The sequence below is a fragment of the Brassica oleracea genome, chromosome C5, assembly GCF_000695525.1.
Source record: "Brassica oleracea var. oleracea cultivar TO1000 chromosome C5, BOL, whole genome shotgun sequence".
Lineage (NCBI taxonomy): Eukaryota > Viridiplantae > Streptophyta > Magnoliopsida > Brassicales > Brassicaceae > Brassica > Brassica oleracea.
The window spans coordinates 22,575,423-22,594,425 of NC_027752.1; the positions used below are offsets into that span (position 1 = coordinate 22,575,423).

At 34.2% G+C, this 19,003-nt stretch overlaps 2 long non-coding RNA genes across 3 annotated transcripts in view; both read left to right on the plus strand.

Moving 5' to 3' along the window:
* LOC106293885 overlaps positions 1–292 on the plus strand; it is a 5,374-nt gene extending 5,082 nt beyond the window's left edge. For both annotated transcript variants that reach the window (XR_001260679.1, XR_001260678.1), the window contains exon 4: positions 83–292. This is a non-coding gene — a long non-coding RNA (uncharacterized LOC106293885). The remainder of the gene's footprint in view (positions 1–82) is intronic.
* Positions 293–9,673: 9,381 nt separating this feature from the next.
* LOC106293256 lies at positions 9,674–11,716 on the plus strand. The gene is made up of 6 exons (XR_001260421.1): positions 9,674–10,257; positions 10,400–10,438; positions 10,523–10,615; positions 10,694–10,810; positions 10,880–10,977; positions 11,068–11,716. It is a non-coding gene; the product is annotated as an uncharacterized LOC106293256 (long non-coding RNA).
* The last annotated feature ends 7,287 nt before the right edge of the window (positions 11,717–19,003 follow it).

A 19,003-nucleotide genomic window follows, 5' to 3' on the forward strand; every position in this document is an offset into this window, starting at 1 on the left:
AGTCAGTGGTTTGCGGTTTAGCATCCCATACCTCACTGGGCGATTCCCCTGTCGCTCACCCCTCCTTCTTTCCCCCTTTCAGGTGAGACCGACGAGCAGAAGTGATTATACCGGACCGGTGCTTTTGGGCTTTTACTACTATTGGGCTTTTGGGCATCTATCTTTTTATCGCTTTTATCGTTATCGGGCCTCTAGGCCTTTGGGCTTTTATCGTTTATGTTATTTCGTATTTCGGACTCTCGGTTTATGTCGTACTTTATGTTTCAGATTTTATTTTATATTATGGTTCAAGCGTGGATGTGGACTTTCAAATATTTATATATGGATATTTCAGATATTTGTACTTATCGAATTATTTTTACTATTTCGAAAGTGACGGGTGTCACAATTTGGTATCAGAGCTATTTACTTATCGTAACATTTTATTATGTAAATCGGGGTGTCACATTTTCATGGTAACAAAACTTATGGATTCATCGGCAAGGACAATTTCAAGAGAATCTTTTCCTTGTGACGGTATGAGGTATTTCGTCTTCAGGAATGGAAGTAGTTTTACTTGAATTAGCCATCATGTTTTAAATGGTTTGGCGTTTTGGAGAAGAGTAATATTTTCCTTGCTAGACATTTTTTAACAGAATCGGAATATGAATTGATCTCAAGCTATAGGAATTGTGTATATATATTGATGGCTCGTGTGAATATTATAAAAAATCTAAATCTTCAAAACGTGTTTTGCAAGATTTTGGAATATGAATACTTTTAATGCGGTAGTTAATAACCGATCATGTACATTTTTCAAGTTTATCTTTTACCATAAAAGATATCAAAATTGATTAACACGTCTTAAAGAGAATATACATATTTTTCAAAATTTAATAGTTATTTCTTTAATTTATCTAGTTAATGAATTTTTGGCTCGTTAATATAAGATCCTCAGAACTTGATTGTCACGTTCTAAATAGAGAATATACGAACGTTGAATAATAAATTTTTCATTCTTTTCTTTTTAATTGATAATCATATATGGTTAGTTAAGATACTTTTTTTAGATATGTTAACTAAAAAACAGCTCAATCAGTTAGGAGGTTGTAAAATAGAAATATTCCTTTGTGGATTCGAACTTGAGATACACGTTCTGTAAATATATATTTTTTATTTACATAGGAGAGTAGTTAATATTACTTTTTTAATATATTGCATTTAAAATATTGAAATGTATTTCGATATTTGTTTGTAAATTTGATATTATTCGGTTAAGTTTGTACCTGAAAATAGGATTTTTTTTTTCGAATAGCCTTTACTGTAGTTATCTATAAACCGGTACAGTCAAATGGTAAAGAGTTCTTTGTTATTCATGAATTATTATTAGCAATAGCTTGGTAAAGATATTTATATAATAATAATCATCCATGCAAAAAGTATTCAAATGATAAATGTAAATATAATAATAATCGTGATATGTTCTTTGTTGAATTTTAGTTGACTCAATATATGACAATTATATGGTTAGGTTTGCCATACAAGAGTTGTAAACTTTTTACCAAAAAAAAAAAAGTTATAAATTTATAATGGAGCTGTATACGTCAAGAAGATGCCATTGATTTTCTGGTATGATTCCTAATTTATAAAAGAGCTTGGATCGGTTAAGGGAAGAAGTGATGAGTGGGTAAGATTTTTAATTGAAACCGGTTTTGGTAATGTCATTAATCATGATTTAAACAGTGGCATAGGATGGTAATATTTTAGGAAAAGTTAGGGTTATTTCAAATTTGTACTCCTGTTTTAATAGTTTATAGATTTATGGATCTGTAGTATAGTAAGAATTTTAAATGGTCGTAAATATGATTGTAGTGGTATTATCTGAACAATATCTTCGTAAAAAGTAGATTATTTCGCAAAATAAAAATTTCTGGGTACTACTAATCAAACTAGTACAGTAGTTATTCTATAAATTAATGCTCGATAAATTAAAAATCTGTATAAATTAATAAATTTTTTCGGTCCCGAATTGGGCCGGTTTAAAATATGACACAAATCGATAAAATAATAAGATAGTTTTTTTTAGAAAATTCTATGTAAATATATGGTCTTATTAAAACATAAATTAATAATATATTTATATATACATTTCATATAAGTACCACATATATTGTTGGTTTTATATTCATAATGAAAATTCCTCTATTTTTTCTTAACATTTCAATATATTTTGATAATATTTAGTAAAATTATATTGAAAACCACATATAAGTTATATGAAACATAAAAATATAAACCAAGTAATATAATAAAAATATAAACCAATGGTATTGTATTCGAAGGAGAGGCACACCACAAATTGTTGCATCTGTTTTGGCTCAAGATTATTCCGGTAGTTTTGACACACCAGTTCCCAACACTTGATCGATTTGGTTCATCACAGAGTTGGTGTAGATGTATCATACGCAATGGCATGGAGAGGAATAAGACAAGGTGCTAATAAAGTGTGAAGAAGTCTAGAAGAGAGTTTTTCTTTATTATGTTTTCATTGTGTGTAATCGGACTATTAGGATTATTGGGTTTATTGTGTGTAATCGGAATACTAAGATTATTGGGTTTATTGTGTGTGATTTGGACTACTAGGATTACTGGGTTTATTATGTGTCATTCAGACTACAAGGATTACTTGGTTTTATTATGTGTAATTTGAAACCCCTATATATTGCAAGTAGTACGTATATTTAACATATAAAACTCATATATTATTTATTTGTAGACTATATATATAGTAAATAAGACTATTAAAACTATTTAAATAATTAATTCATATAGTTTAGAAATATTTATCATTTTTCCAAAATGATTCATTAACTTTCATGATTGTTGTGTGAATCGTAAGGCTATAGTAAGAAGAATCTATAAAAATATTTATTTATGGTAAACTATTTATGTAATACTCTTTTTAATGACGTTCATTGTATAAAATCATTGGTTTACTTAAAAATATTTCATTTGGACATAGTTTTACTAATAAAACTTAAAATTTGCCAAAATGTTACTATGTGTAAGGTAGTATTACTATTACCTTGAAGATTACCAAAAATTACTAAGTGTGATTAGAATATTAAATATTTTAATTAAAAGTAAATTTCAAAAATAAATTTCAAAAATAAAATGCTTTGATTACCTTGGACTAGTTTGGATTACCTCTTACTACTATGTATTATGGTTATTTCTAACAACTTTATATTTTCGGCTTATTATATACTACAACTTTATATTTTCGGCTAATTATATATTTTAACACATAGTATTATTACTTTGTATTCTAATAGTCCACAAACCTTTTACAAACCTTGAAGATTTAAAAACAAACATCAGTAATAGCAAATATAATTAAAATTAATTTTAACTAGATCTCGATCCGCGCAGGTTTTTGTTTTCATTTATTTTTATATAAATATTTTTTTTTCAATTCTAAATTGGTATATATTATAATATATATGTGTCAATCAATTTTTAAAACATAATAAGTTTACTGTATATCTTTTTCATTGAATATATTGTTTCAAACTTTCACATGTATTTGTATCTTCTTCTATACATATATTTTTGGATTATTATTCCATTATTAAAATCGTAACTATATATATAAAGATTAGTAAAATATTGTTTTATTGTCATATTCAAATATATTGTAATATTTCACAAATTTATAAAGTTTTTAAAAAATTAAATTTTCGTTTCATAGATTTATATTATCGAGTAAATAATAAACATTTATTTTTTTGTTTAATTTTTTTTTTGATGAAATTTGAAATTTATTGATCAACATTTGGAATTTTTACAAACGATTAAAAGTTGTTTAGTGTCTTAGGTGCCAACGACAAACAAATCGAATGCTAAAGAGTAACTTGAAACCATCTTCTTAGTAACCCTTCCAATCTGTGGCCATGAGTGTATCGCAAAGAGCAAATGCGGTTCCGAACTGCCTTGTCTATGAGTCTTCTTAATTGATCCCTCTGGATCCCTCGTTGCTGGTGACACCTTGAATTTCTTTCCTTCCAGACGTAGTACACGGCAGTTTGGAATAGCATCCTTGCGAGAATTGAGTCGAGGCTTTTTCCTCCCATAGTACGTAGCCGATTGACAGTCCATGCCCAATCTGGGTTGATGTTCCGTCCAACAAGTGGTCTTGCCAGAGATTTCCATATCGTGTAAGAGTATGGGCAGGCGAAGAACAGGTGATCTCTTGTTTCATTTCTCTCTCCACAAAAGCCACAAACCTGAGTAATACCCCATGTTCGCATGCGATCTCCCGTTGATAACCTGTTCCTTATTGACAGCCATGTTATGAAGGAGAATCTAGGAACCCCCTGTGCGAACCATACCACTTTACACCAATCCACGTTGCTTCTCCTTTCTCTTAGTTGATCCCAAGTTCTTGCCGCTGAAAACGTGGTCCTGTAATCATCAACCCCATGCTTCCATAGTATAATATCGGGCCCTTTAGTGGAGGAGGGAGCAGCCGCCGCTAAGATCTTGCCATAAAGCTCCCCGTACCGCCGACTCCTACGTCCTCGAATGTTCCACGTATTCCCCCTCGCTGCGTCACTGACTTTGGCATGGCGTGATATACCCAGATAAGTGGTGCCCACCGCTCCTGTAATATTAAACAATTTCCCAATTCCAAGCCAATTGTCAAACCAGAAGGAAGTAGTTCGACCATCCCCGATATCAAATCTAACGAACTCATAGGCCACATCTCTTAGTTTCAGGAGCTTCCTCCATATCCAAGATCCATTTTGTTCTCCTCTCACATCCCAAAAGGAATTATACCTGAGCAAGTAGTGTTTCACCCAACTTACCCATAGGGAAGCCGGTTTTGTGTAAAGTCTCCATATGAGTTTAAGGGCAAAGGCTCTTGCCGTGTCCTTGAATTTCCGCACACCCAGACCACCTTCGTCCTTAGGCAAACAGAGATCCTCCCAGCTGACCTTAGCTTTGTGAGTTTGTGTAGGTGAGCCCGACCATAGAAACGCGCTGCACATGCTTTCGATGGTGTCATAACACTTGGCCGGTAGGATAAAAGCCGAGCTCCAGAAGTTAACCATGCTTGTAATAACCGACTGGATCAGTTGTAGTCTTCCTGCAAAGGACAGAAATCTGTTGGACCAACACAGCATCTTCCCACGAATCTTTTCTATAAGCGGTTCATAGTCATGGCTGGATAGTGTCTTCGTTGTTAACGGCATTCCTAGGTACCGGATTGGTAGGGTACCGAGACTGATACCCATAGAAGCCGCAGTAGTGAGGAGAGCAGAGATGTTCCTTCCTGTAACATAGATGGAAGACTTTGCTACATTTATGTGTAACCCAGAAACAGATGCAAACCGGCGCATTACACCCAGAATACCCAATAGCGATTCGGAAGTCCCGTTGGTGAAGACCAGTATGTCGTCCGCGAAGCACAAGTGAGTAAGTTTTACATCTTGACATTGGTGATGATAACCAAATTCCCCCGCATCTGCAGCTTTGTTGATCATTTTTGATAAAACATTATTTAGGATGACATACAAGTAAGGCGAGAGAGAACATCCTTGTCGGATCCCTCTGGCACTCTGAAAAAAACCCTCCAAACTTCCATTCACATTGATAGAAAAAGCTGCAGTTGAGATGCATAACCTCATCCAGTGGATAAACTGAAGAGGCATTCCCATTGCTTGAAGCACCGAAGTAATGAAAGACCACTTGACCGTATCGAATGCCTTAGTTATGTCAAACTTGATAGCACAATTTTCCTTGTTCGTGCTCCTGTGGTATCCAGTGACCAGCTCAGATAACTTCCTACCGGAAGTTTTTTTTGACGATCCGTGCCTTCCTCCATATCCGCCTTTACTCATATCTTTAGAGCCAGTTACTCTCCCCCGAAGTTGCCTTGGCACCGACCCCTGTTGCTTACTTGTCGATGCCACCTGCAATTCCTTTTCTTTTTTGCCATCCACTATATTTCCCCGAAACTCGACCTCTTCAACTTCCGTTCCACTTCCTTCTAAGCATGTTTCCTCCTCTTCATCGATGTCCTGTAAAGGACTAAATCTTGACGGGGAGATCGTAAACTCCTTTTCTCCGTTCACGTCGCCTGATGCCTTCACTCCCTTCCCGTTAACCCACACGTCAATGGTCTTAGAAAGCTCCTTAGATGTTTCAGATATCTTGCTCGTTTTTTCCTCGTGTGAAGATGCTACAGGTGAAAGCTCTTCCAGGTCCTTTATTAGATGCTCCATAGCGTTTCCCTCCTTAGGCATTGTCTCCACTGCTTCCACAATCCCAGTCTCGTCCCCTCCTCTTATCTTATCATCCTTCACACCAATATCCCTGCTACCCTCCACTTCTTTGCCCTTGCCTCCTCCGACAGTTATCCGTTCACGCGGCATCGAGGCGTAGATAGTTTCCCCTGTTCGCTTACTAAGGATTTTTATCTCCTTACTCGAACAGTCCTGTCCCTTATGTCCCCACCTGCAGCAGACATTGCAGCGGGGAGGAAGCCAAGGATAATTGACTTCGACTTCGTGTGAAGCTCCCGCTTTGTCCGTGAAAGTGATCTTTTCCACCAGAGTCTTATGTAGATCGACTTCCACTAGGATTCGGGCCATGTCCAGCCTCACACATTTCTCCGTGTTCGGATGCAGTTTCACAAAATGTCCCACTGCCCCAACCAGGCACTTCAGACCTTTATGAGAATAAAGTGTGTTTGGTACTCCTCTGAGGTCAACCCAGAGTGGCATGGCTGACAAGTCTGGAGGATGCTGAGCAGACTCTGGGGTCCAGACATTAACCACCAACGGAGTATCCGCTATATGCCAATACTTTCTTTGAATCACCCGGTTCCTCATTTGATCATTTTCAATTCGGAACAACACAGTATTCTTCGCAATAAACTGGACATCAATCTTGCTACCCGCCTTGGGAGCGCTCCAAATACGATTGACGGTTGCGTGAATTGAGCCCACGTGGGGAGCGTCTCCAATGAAGTAGCCCACTACGAAACTTTTCCAGAGAAGCTCCGCCTCGTCAAAGATCGCATCTGGGATTTGAAGTGTTGCAATGCCATCGACAATGTCGATAACAGGTTCCGCTCCTGCTCTACCGGCCAGGTCCTTCGACCATGGGCTTGATCGGACACGCTCTTCCTGCTTACCTCCGTCCCTCCCTTCCGAATGTTCTCCATGGTTTCCGGTCATAGATTTGTGCCGACTCTCACCACCATCGCGTACCTCCGAAGCTGCTCCTCCGTCAGTTGACTGAGTGAGCAGGGCGAGAGATGATGCGCCACCGTCATGAGTCTCTGAAGCTCCGACTCCCTGGACAGCTGGTGGTGTAGTGAGCGACGTAGAGCTTTGAAGACTGTCCGTTTCATGCGTTGACCCCTTCGCCGGAGCTGCAGTGTCGCGCGAGGTCACGTCTGGATCCTCTGTCGGCTCGCTTGGATCACCAAGCTCAGATGCGATCGGATCTCCCATAGTCGTCGCTAGCACGCCCATGAAATCGCCTGTTTGAGCTCCCGTGATAGGATTTCCTGGCAGCGTCGCTGGATCGCCATCACCTGTAGCTCCCGTGATTGACTCCATTTCTTCCGCCGAAAACACAATGTACAACAGAATTTTTCTTTTTGTTTAATTTTTAAAATAACTATATTAGTTTTTGTTTAATTTTTAAAATAACCTATATAGTTTAAAATTTGTTTTCATTGGTTTAAAGTAGTAAAGATTAATCATTGTTAGATAATATGATTTTTGTTATTTAAAATTTATAATTTTAAATTTAACATCGACAAATATTTAAATATTTAGCATATAAAGGTATAATATTACAACATTAGATTATATCTATTTAATTTATACTATCTATAAATCCAATGGATCATCTATTGTTTTTTTTTTTGACATTCTGATCATTTATTGTTTAAATCAAATTATTGATAGCCCAATAAAAATTTCTAGTAGACCCAAAATTTAAATGATAAGATTACATATTAAATGTAACATGATTTTCTAGGAATATTTCCATTAGGTCCATTTTTTAAAAAATCGCATATAAATCAAAGTTATTACTTCTGTTTTAATATATAAGATTATTTTCTCTATGAAACTTTTGTTATTACAATACTAATTTACATCAGCAGACAAACATTTCCCAAACATGATTACAATACTATGAAGAAGTGCACAGAACCCATGAAAAAGTTCACGTATGTCTCTATGCACCATGTGAAGTACATCGTTGAAGAAGAGACTCGTCACTCAAAATCGCTTCAGATATGTGACACTACTTGTCACCCATCAGATTCCATACTGTTTGGGAGCTTTCAAACAGATTCAGATCTTTTCAGCAGCTTTTAGGAACAAATTAGCGGCCCTTTTTTGTTGGAAAACCAATTCAAGCTTCTCCACACCTTGGTCCAAACAGCGTTTTATATGGAGGATCCGTCTAAACACTACATATTTGTAAGCCAAGATGAACTTTTTCAAAAGAACCAAGATCTTAATTCTATACCACCTAATCAAAAAGGTAATAGTTATGGAATGTAAAATCCATTCGGCAAAAATATAAAACGTCAAAGAACAAATATGTACACCAAGTTAACGTTTTTAGTATGCCTACAAAACAGAATAGAATCGAATCAAGACATGTTCAGAAGCACAATCCCACACACGCAGCGTCTCATCTTCGTTGTTATATCCAAATACAACGCCACGATCTCGTTTACCAAAAACATGAATCTATAAAGAAAACCCCCGATTCTGATTTCAATTACAAAACTTTAAATTTTCTCATGAATTTTCTGATTTTTGAAATAGATAAGCAAAAGAAAGAAGATTTGAACCTTACGAGCTCGAGATCGTACGAGTGTGGTGAACCGATGCCGAGGGAATTAGCGAGCATGACGAGGATCAAGGAATTGAAGCAGCCGTAGAATGGAGTGTGTGCGGTCCCTATAGGTTTAAGATTCGTTGTTGTAAAACATGTGTTTGCTGCTCTCCACACATGATTACGGCTATAGTCTTCTCCTCACCCAAAGAATACGAGACGAGCAGACAAACCAAAATGGGGTCATCACGTTCTTATCATCTTCCTAAAGTAGTTCAATCAACAATTCCATTGAGAAATTCTTCGATTCAATTCCCGGGATTCAATTCCCGAGAGGAGGCGGAGGACGAAAATCGGGAGGTTGAAAGGACGAGAGAACATCGGAATACAGACTTTCGTTCTCGACAAGCCCACCACCGCCAGGGATGATTTCATCTCCGCAGCTCGGAGGCTCGTCGATCAAGGCCAGCCATCTCAAGCTCTCCAAGCGGTACTCTGCGTTTTCCTCTTCCATTTTTTTTTCTCTACTTTACGAGAGAGAGAGAAGAGAGACGGGTTAGATCCGATTTGTTTTCGGTGGGTGGATAAATTAGAGGTTGAGTTTGAGAATATTCTTATTCGTTTAGGGTATTGGAGTCTTTATACCTCTAGATCCACGTTTTCTATTTAAAAATAAATAAATATTAAATGATAAATCAATACAATACTAAAAGGGGATATAAGCCATGGGGAGGGTGTCCACGTCAACAGAAAAAATCGACCAATAGGAGAACAGCTCTCTGCCATGTCAGATACGCTTTGATAAACCCTTATTTTCCCAAAATCGAATCTCGGACCTTTCTCTTCGTCTTCTCCGTCGTCTTCGTTTCATGCGTTTACAATTGATCGTAACCCACAGGCCATTTGCTTTTGGAATCTATGTTTGGAGGTGTATTTTCTGTGCCTGTGAATAATCCTCACTTGCGCAAATCTGGAAGTATAATCATGAGACGAAGGCTTGCACTGCGACTTCGCGTGCCTGATCTATACCCTCCTGAGGATGAAGCTCACGGAGGAGCGCGTGAAGTCGATTGTCTGCGACGCGGTCGAGATCGAGAGGGAGTTTGTGTGCGACTCGCTTCCGTGTGCGTTGGTGTGGATGACCCGTGAGCTGATGAGTCAGTATATCGAGTCCGTGGTGGATAGGCTTTTGGGTGTGCTTGGGTACGGGAAGGTGTACGGTGTGGCGAATCCGTTTGATTGGATGGAGTTGATTTCGCTTCAGGGAAAACGAACTTCTTCGAGAAGAGAGTTAGTGACTACCAGAAAGCTTCTGTTATGTCTAGCTTCCGTTTGATAATCATTGAAACTCATGGCTAGGTACTATTGCCAAATTGTGAAGCCCTTTTAGTCCTTAGCAGCCTCAAGGTTTTTTCTTCTTTCACCCAAATTCTTGGACTTTCTGTAGAGATTTGATTTTGTAGCATAGAAAGGAGCTCTCATGTTTGGCTTTTTCTTTTTCTGTGTAATATAATGGACTGATTTGAGATTTAAATCTTTGATTCTTCAGGTTGCTCTGTATGTTGGTGGTCTTTATATTTGTGGAAAGGTTGGAGATTTTGATTTAGCTTTTGATTTGCCTCTATAGTTTTGAACTCTTTTCATTATATGAACATGTTTAAAAAACTTGCAGGTTGGATGGGAATCTGTAATGAAAATGGGACAAGACACACGAGAACTGTTCTTCTATGAAACATTTCTATATTACAACCCTCTCCTTCTCATTGTACGTCTTTGTCTAAATCAGAAACTCAAACCCTTAACGTGTGTTTCATTCCTCTAATATATATTCAATTACTTTCAGACAATGATGGTTTGGCTCTGGGGTGTTAATCTATGGGTGTTTTCTCGAACTGGAGTCGATTACGCAGCAATATTTTATCTAGGACCAGATCATCATAGTCACAAAGAGATATGGAAGGTATTACAATTCCTTAGTTACCTACCATCTTTATCCAATGATTTTCTAAAAAATCTGAGGGTGTAACAGTGTGCTAGGTGGATGACGACGATAATATTAACTAGCATGACTGCGTATCTGTATCTATACTCCCATGGAGATGTGTCCTTGGCTGCTTCTCAACCAGTGTAATATATGCATCTTCTCTTATTTTTAGAGATATTTTTTATTCATTTTGTTTCATAGAGTTTTGACATTTTTTTTCTGATGTTTTCCAGATTGTTTTGTATCTCTCTGTTGTGATCATTCCCATCACCCCTTTCGATATCTTCTACAAGGTAGGTTGATCTCGACGAAAAAACATTTCGATCCAAGTGATTGCTCCTGCAGCAGAAAACGTTGAGGTACCAACCAAGACAGTGGAGAAAACCGTTGTGGTTACCGAACAGGCGGAAGGGGGATAGGCCGCGATAGAGTATGCTCCAGCTCCAGTCGCCGTAACTGAACAATCCGAAGCACCAGTCGAAGGAACGAGCAAGGAAGTGGTTGTGGAAGAGGCAGAGAAAAAAGATGAAGAAACTGAGAAGAAACCAGAGGAGCCAAAGGTAGAGGAGGAAGAAGACAAGACAGAAACTCCGGTCGTTGTGGAGGAGGCAAAAACATAAGAGAAGGAGGAGGTGACTGAAACTCCGGCGGTTGTGGAGGAGGAGAAGAAGGCTGAGGCAGAGGAAGTTGTGGCTGTTGGTGAAGTCGCCGCTGAGAAGACCGAGGAGTAAAGCGGAAGAAACTATATATGCACCTTCGGTGTCATTTCGTTATCTTATTAAAATATTTATTTTATCAACATTTTATAAGTTTCTATGTTCTGTTGTGTTTATTATGATGAACTCAGATGTTTGGATAATTTGATGGTTGCTATATTGCTTACATGCTTGGTCTAGCTTTTTTTTTTTTTTTTGTCAGCAAGCAACTACTACTTGCCTACTTGGTCTTAGCTACAAAGTCCAAGCTAGGGCATGGAATATTAAAACCGTTTTGCGTTTACAATTAGTCAAAAGAGAGTATAATTGATGATCCAAGTGATATACAAATCCTCAAATTTCTTTCCGTTTTTCAAAATGAAAACATAATCCGACGTTTCCAAAAAGAACACCGACCATAAGTGGATCATCACAGATGATTGTTCCCATGAGTTTTTGAAAGAGTTATTCAAAAGTAAAGATAATAATTTCCAACATACCACTAACTAACAAAATATTCGTAGTATACATGAAAAAAATCATAGAACTAAGGGTATTGATCAACAAAAAAAATACTGAATAGTTTTAAAGTCATGTTCGGCCCAGCTCACTTTACCGTATTATTCAGGCCTATCTTTAATCCAAATCTATGTTTTGGTTTTACTATAAAAGCCTAATTCCATTCATTAACTAAGCATGACTCGCGTTTAACTTAGAAAATAGCGGTTTACTGGGCTATGAGTGCGGAACATCATATTTGCCGACAGTTGCGAAACCTCAAATTAAACCTTCGTTACAGACTGAATTGTGAACAAAATATTTTACGTAAAATAAAATCCACGTAGGAAAAAAGGGGTAGCGGTCTTGATAAATTCAATCACCCAAAAGAATCGGATTGATCTCGACAAAGATAAATATTGGGCCCATTTGTTAATTACTGTAACAACTAGATTGATGTGACCCATCAATAATAAGAGCGGACAAACTTATCAAAACAAGTTGAAATTCTTTAAAAGCAACTGCAAATCAAATCTTAAATGCGAAAACTCGATCGAGATTTTAAGTTGTTACGTTTAAATCACCATACTGCAATAAAATATCCAAAAATACAAATTCCAATGTTTATTTAATAAATATAATATCAATGTTTTGGGAGAGTTCGGTCGCTACGTAGCGGCAGTTGACATCTATTAAAGATATCTATTAAAGTTGGTATCGGCAGTTGACATTTATTGAAGTTGGTAATCTTCTTCTTAAGTGAAGAAGTTGACATCTATTAAAGATATCAAATCTCTTGACATTAAAACACAAATTTCTATGTTCTAACTACATAACAAACCTGGAATCATCTTTCGTAGTTGTTCAGAATTTGATTGCTATAGTATTACTTATATGTTTAATTTTGCCACTCTTTCTTTACCAGGATCTTCGAGATCACATGAGCTCCAATGTTACAAGTGGAAGCTTAGAAACGTTTCCATGAGCTGAGCCGAGGTAAAAACTTCACCTGCATAGCTGTTAAAAGCTAACATTTGTCTGCTTTCTAACCAAAAAGAGTCTTAGCCTATTGTATCTGATGTTGTTTAATTTATATGCCCCAGATTCAATGGTCCTTGCAATTAAAGATTGGAAAACAGGGCAGTACCTACAGATTATGTTTGAGAAACCACAAAAGTTACAAGAGACCAGGAGCTATTCCATCACTCAAGCAATGAAATCGCACATCTGCCACATCCGAATCTGGTTTCCAAACTGAATCTGCTTTGGTATCAATGAAACTAAAAGTTCATTCAATTTTTTTTCTTTTCAATTCGTGTATATATATATATATGTGCGTGTATATATTGGGTACAAAAATCCATATAAGAGAATGCAATTTCTTAATTAAAAATTGATTAAATATAAAGAGTAAAAAAAACAAGGTGTTATTAAATATATAAACTACAAATTAAATATGCTCAGCGCAAACACACATAAAAGTGAGACATCATATTTGGATATATTTAAATAAATAATTTTAAATATATTATATTCTTGATAATTTTAAAATTACTTAAAAAGAAACTAAATTATTAAAAAATTAATATACAAATAAAACTAAAACAATATTTTGTAACGTCAAAATAATAAATGAATAAAAATATATTAGGTTAGTAAAATAGATTTTAGATTTTAAAGACTTCTAATTCATGTAATATTACAAAATTCAGAAATTGTTTATTACAATTAATATTTTACCTTTAGATATATTAAAATAATATTATAGATTGATATTCAATTGTCAGTTTTCAACTATTACACGTAAAAAAATACGCTTATTTTTTGAAAAGAGGGTTTTATATTTTAAGTAGGTTATTGGAGTACTTTTTCTTTTCGTGAATTTATTCAAGATGAGATTCCGATCTTTTAAACTAAGTTAATATATGTTTTATATATAATTATATTTTTTTACATAACTCTAAAATCTCGGACTTGGTTCTTCATATTTTATTAGTTAATTGTGTTACATATAATAGAAATGCTTACTTCAAACTAAAAATATAAAAAAATAAAATTTAAAAATTAGTTAAATATAATTTAACATACAAAAATTCGCATACAAATAAAAATGATAAATGTAACAAATTTAAATATATTATCCGCGCGTAGCGCGGTGAAAACATCTAGTTTTAATAAAGGGAGAAAGGAGAATTTTTAAGAGGGGGAGAGGCATATGAAGTTAATCTCGTTTTACGTGGCTAAAAATCAAGGGGTTCTTTCGAAAATAACTCAAAATTTCAAGTCAAACACAAAAATAACCTATGTTTTTTTTGAAACTTTGTTTTGTCATATTCATCCTAGAAGTTCTAGTTATTCACGAAAATGCAATTATTATTTTTTTCATTTTTTTTCATTTTTTTTCTGAAAATAATACTTTTACCTTACCATCCTCATCGTCACCAAATATTTACAACTTTGCCATTGACATCAATACCTCAACCACCTTGAACTACCAAATTGAGAGTGTTAATGCACTAAAGTTTCGATTTTTTCTCATCCTTTCTCATTTTCTATTCACACAAACCACATATCTTACACTTTCTCTCAAAATTCATCAAAAAATTGAAGATTTTGATTACAAATTATTTAAGGTTCATGAGCTCACGATTCTTGGTGATTAACGAGTAGGTAGCTGTTGTGGTGAAGTTATGGGTGATTGGAGAAACCACACAAGTTATCTCACAAGTTCAAGGTATGAAATCGCGAACCACATTTTATTTTTCAGATCTGTTCGACGAAGAAGACTTCTATTCTGGTCAATGCATAGGTTAGTTTTACAATTGACCTTTTGTGTGTTTTTAATAGAAGACTTCTCTAACTTTCTTTTGTAAACAAAAAAAATTCAAAATTCTAAGAGAAGACTTCTATTCCTTAGAAGTCTTCTCGGATAAACATGTTAGTTTTAAATTTAACCGAAGTTCGTCAGAAATTTGATTTTTTGTAGGAGAAAACTTCTGCAGAAGTCTTCTGAAAGTCTTCCCTAAGTCTTCTCAATGCCGAAAGTTGTCTGTATGGGGTTACTTTTGCAATTGAAAAATAATAGTAAAACATTTAATATCAATTAGAAGACTTCTTCTCGAGTTTAATTCTGGGTTTTGGTCAAACATTTGCCCGCGAGAGAAGACTTCTAGAGAACTTCTAAAGAAGTCTTCTCTCAAAAAGTCAAATATAGTCAATTGCAAAAGTAACCCAGCAGACTTCTTGCAACATTGAGAAGACTTCTGGAAAACTTTGAGAAGACTTCTGGAAAACTTAGAAAAGACTTCTTTTCAAGTATTCTTCAGGTAGACTTCCCTAGAAGTCTTCTACAAAAAATCAAAATTCTGACCAACTTCAGTCAAATTCAAAAGTAACATGTTTATCCGAGAAGACTCCTTTGTAAAGAAGTCTTCTCTGGGAATTTCGAAGAAATTTCAATTTTAAAAGTAAGCCAATATTTACAAAGGAAGACTTCCGAAGATGTCTTCTGTAGAGTAGACTTCTTAAGAAGTCTTCCTTTGTAAATTTGCAATTGCAAAAATGACCTAAACAGAAGATTTTTTTTTAAGTCTACACAGGGTAGACTTCTTTTGAAGTCTTCTATGGATGACTTCAAAAGAAGTCTTCTACGTAAATCTTTATTAAACTTCAAATTTATCTAAAATTAAAAAGATTTTTTAATATTTTCTTGCTAATTCATGTTTATTAGTCAATATTGGGACTACTGAGTCGAATTCATAACTTAGTTGGTGATAATTATGAAGTTACAAACATTGATGCTTAATAATGTTTCTAGCTAAACGGAGAGGTCTTCTGTAAGTCTTCCTCATAAGTGTTAACTTTCAAAAGTGTTAAGTAACTTCAAGAATATCAAGTCATGTGGTTTAATGTGTCTTTTTAGATCATAAGATATCATTTTTATCTTACATGAAATTTAAAAAAATTCAACTTTCACTTGAAATTCAAGTTTGATATTTTGTGAATTTGACTAAGTTTTTTTTTGTGAAGTCTTCTCTCTTAGTTTTAGTAAATTTGACTAAGTTTTTGTGTTGTTGTGTTTTATTATGAGTGGGTAGAATGGTTAAAAAAACTTCTTTTGATTAACATTTCTTTAAGTTTACAAAATAATTCACAACTAAATAGTGCACATACAAATCATAAAACAAACCATAAACAAAACCATTACACGTGGAACTAGATATCATTCCTCAACATAGATAAGCTTGGTTTCCACTTGACATCATTCCATTGTACCACTTTGGGCAGAAGAATTTGGAAGACTTCCCGAAGACTCCGTGGGAAGTCTTCTAGCATAAAATACATTAGAAGACTTCTCAAGAAGTCTGTCAAGAGTCTTCCGAGAGTTTCTGAGAGTTTTCCAAGAGTCTTCTGAGAAATCTTCCAAAGTCTAACTCATATCTGAAAAATCTGCATATTCAAAAGCATTCAAATGGCTTCAAACAGAGAAATCTTCAAAAATAATTTTTTATGCTTAAATAATAAATAAAACAATCAAATTAGGTTGAATCTATATTTTTTTAGAATCTAATATATAAAACACACAATACGTATCCAAAATTTGTATAACTTTGAGCAGAAAACTTTGGAAGACTTCTTGGGAAGTAAGTCTTCTGGGAGTCTTCCAAGAGTCTTCTGAGAAGTCCCCCAAAATCTGATTTAGATTTGAAAATTTTACATATTCAAAAACATTCAAATAGCTTCAAAACAGAGAAAACCTAAAAAAAACATTTTTTATGCTTAATAATAAACAAAAAACTGTCACATTAGGTTGAATTTATAACTTTTTAGAATCTAATATATAAAACACAAAAAATACATATCCAAAATTTGTACCATTTTAGGCAGAAGATTTCCTGAAGACTTCGTGGGAGGTCTTCTAGCATAAAATGCATTAGAAGACTTGTCTAGAAGTCTTCCAAGAGTCTACTGAGAAGTCTTTCAACGTCAGTCTCAGATCTGAAAAACCTGCAAATTCAAAAACATTCAAATGACTTCAAAACATATAAAAACTTCAAAAATATAATTTTTATGCTTAAATAATAAACAAAACATTTACAATATGTTGAATCTATAGCTTTTTAGAATATAATATATAAAACACACAATAATACATATCCAACATTTATAGATCTACCTTTGAATGAGTAAAAGATGAGAACCATGTAATGAAAAACCTGCAAAAAGAAGATAAATTTGTGAGAAGGCTTAAGAAAAAAATGAGAAATGGATTTAAATTTGGTGTTTTGATGTTCAAAGAGATTAGAGAGAGGTTGAAGAGTTTTAGAGTGAGAAACATTATTTTTTTGTTGCAGCCATTTGAGAGGAAGAAAGAGAATGTGTAAATTTTCTTTATATATGGAGACAAAAATTCCAATTAGGTTAAATATTTTCGATATAAAAGATTTCTTAGGAAGTCTTAAGAGAAGACTTCTTGGAAAGTCTTCTAAGCTAGATCCTACATTCACTCATCTATGTTAAAAATAATTCAAATTTAGTAAAACTAAATTTTCATCATTTTTAGATGTTTATTAATACATGATTTCTATTTTTCTCTTTCAAAATAGTTTTTATTCCTTAAATTTATTAATCATTTTTAAGATCTAATACATGAGAAGACTTTCCCTAGAAGACTTCGATTTAGGCAGGAAACCTAAATTTTTCTAAATTTGGGCGGGAACTCTAAATTTTACTAAAATTTAGGCGGGATATATCAGAAGACTTCTTGGGAAGTCTTCTGTGAGTCTTCCAGACCCTATAATCAAATAACTAAGCAAAAAACACTTTCTTAAACTTTTAAGATATTTAGAAAATATTTAAATCAAGTTATTAGATAGTCACTAATCACATATAAGTAAATTTTAAAATAGAAAAAGAGGAGATTTCAAAATCTAACCCTAAAAATACTAACAATACTACAACATATGTTACCATACCCAAAACCAAAGACTATCATGACTTAATCTATATTCACTCATCTATGTTAAAAATAATTCAATTTCAGTAAAACTAAATTTTCATCTTTTAGAAATGTTTATTGATACATGATTTTGACTTTTTCCCTTTGAAAATATTTTTTATAAAATTTATTAATTATTTTTAAGATCTAATCCATGAGAAGACTTCCTATGGAAGACTCCTCGATGATTTATGGAAGAATTTTGATTTAGGCGGAAAACCTAAATTTTTCCAAAATTTAGGCGTGAACCATAAATTCTACTAAAATTTAGGTGGGATGTGTCGGAGGACTTCTTTTTAAGTCTTCTGCGAGTCTTCCAGGCCCTAAAATCAATTAACTATACAAAAAACAATTTCTTAAACTTAAAAAAAACTTAGAAAGTGTTTAAATCAAGTTATTATATAGTTACTAAACATATATAGGTCAATTTGAAAAGAAAAAAAATGAAGGTAAGATTTCATAATCTAACCCTAAAGATACATAAAATACTATAACATATGTTACCAAACCTTAAACCAATGACTCATGAGCTAATATACATTCACTCATCTATGTTGAAAATAATTCAATTTCAGATGAACTAAATTTATATCATTGAAAAATGTTTATTATTACATGATTTCAATTTTAAACCAATCAAAATATTTTATATAAATTATAAAATTATTTTTAAACTCTACTGAACGAGAAGACTTACAAAGAAGTCATCATAGAGAAGACTTACAAATAAATCCTCTCTAACGGAGGGTTATAATGGTAAAACTGAATACAGATTTTTTGTTTGTTCATAAGTGGGCTGTTGTAATTTCACTAGGCTTTTGAGTTACTTTTGCATTTAATTGAATTTGGGGTACACTTTTGTATTCAAAATCAAGTTTTGAATCACTTTTGGCAAATCCCCAAAAATCAAAGTAAAAACCAAATCAAAGTAAATATACTTCATTGGTGGTTACAAAGCATTTAACCTCACTAGAAACT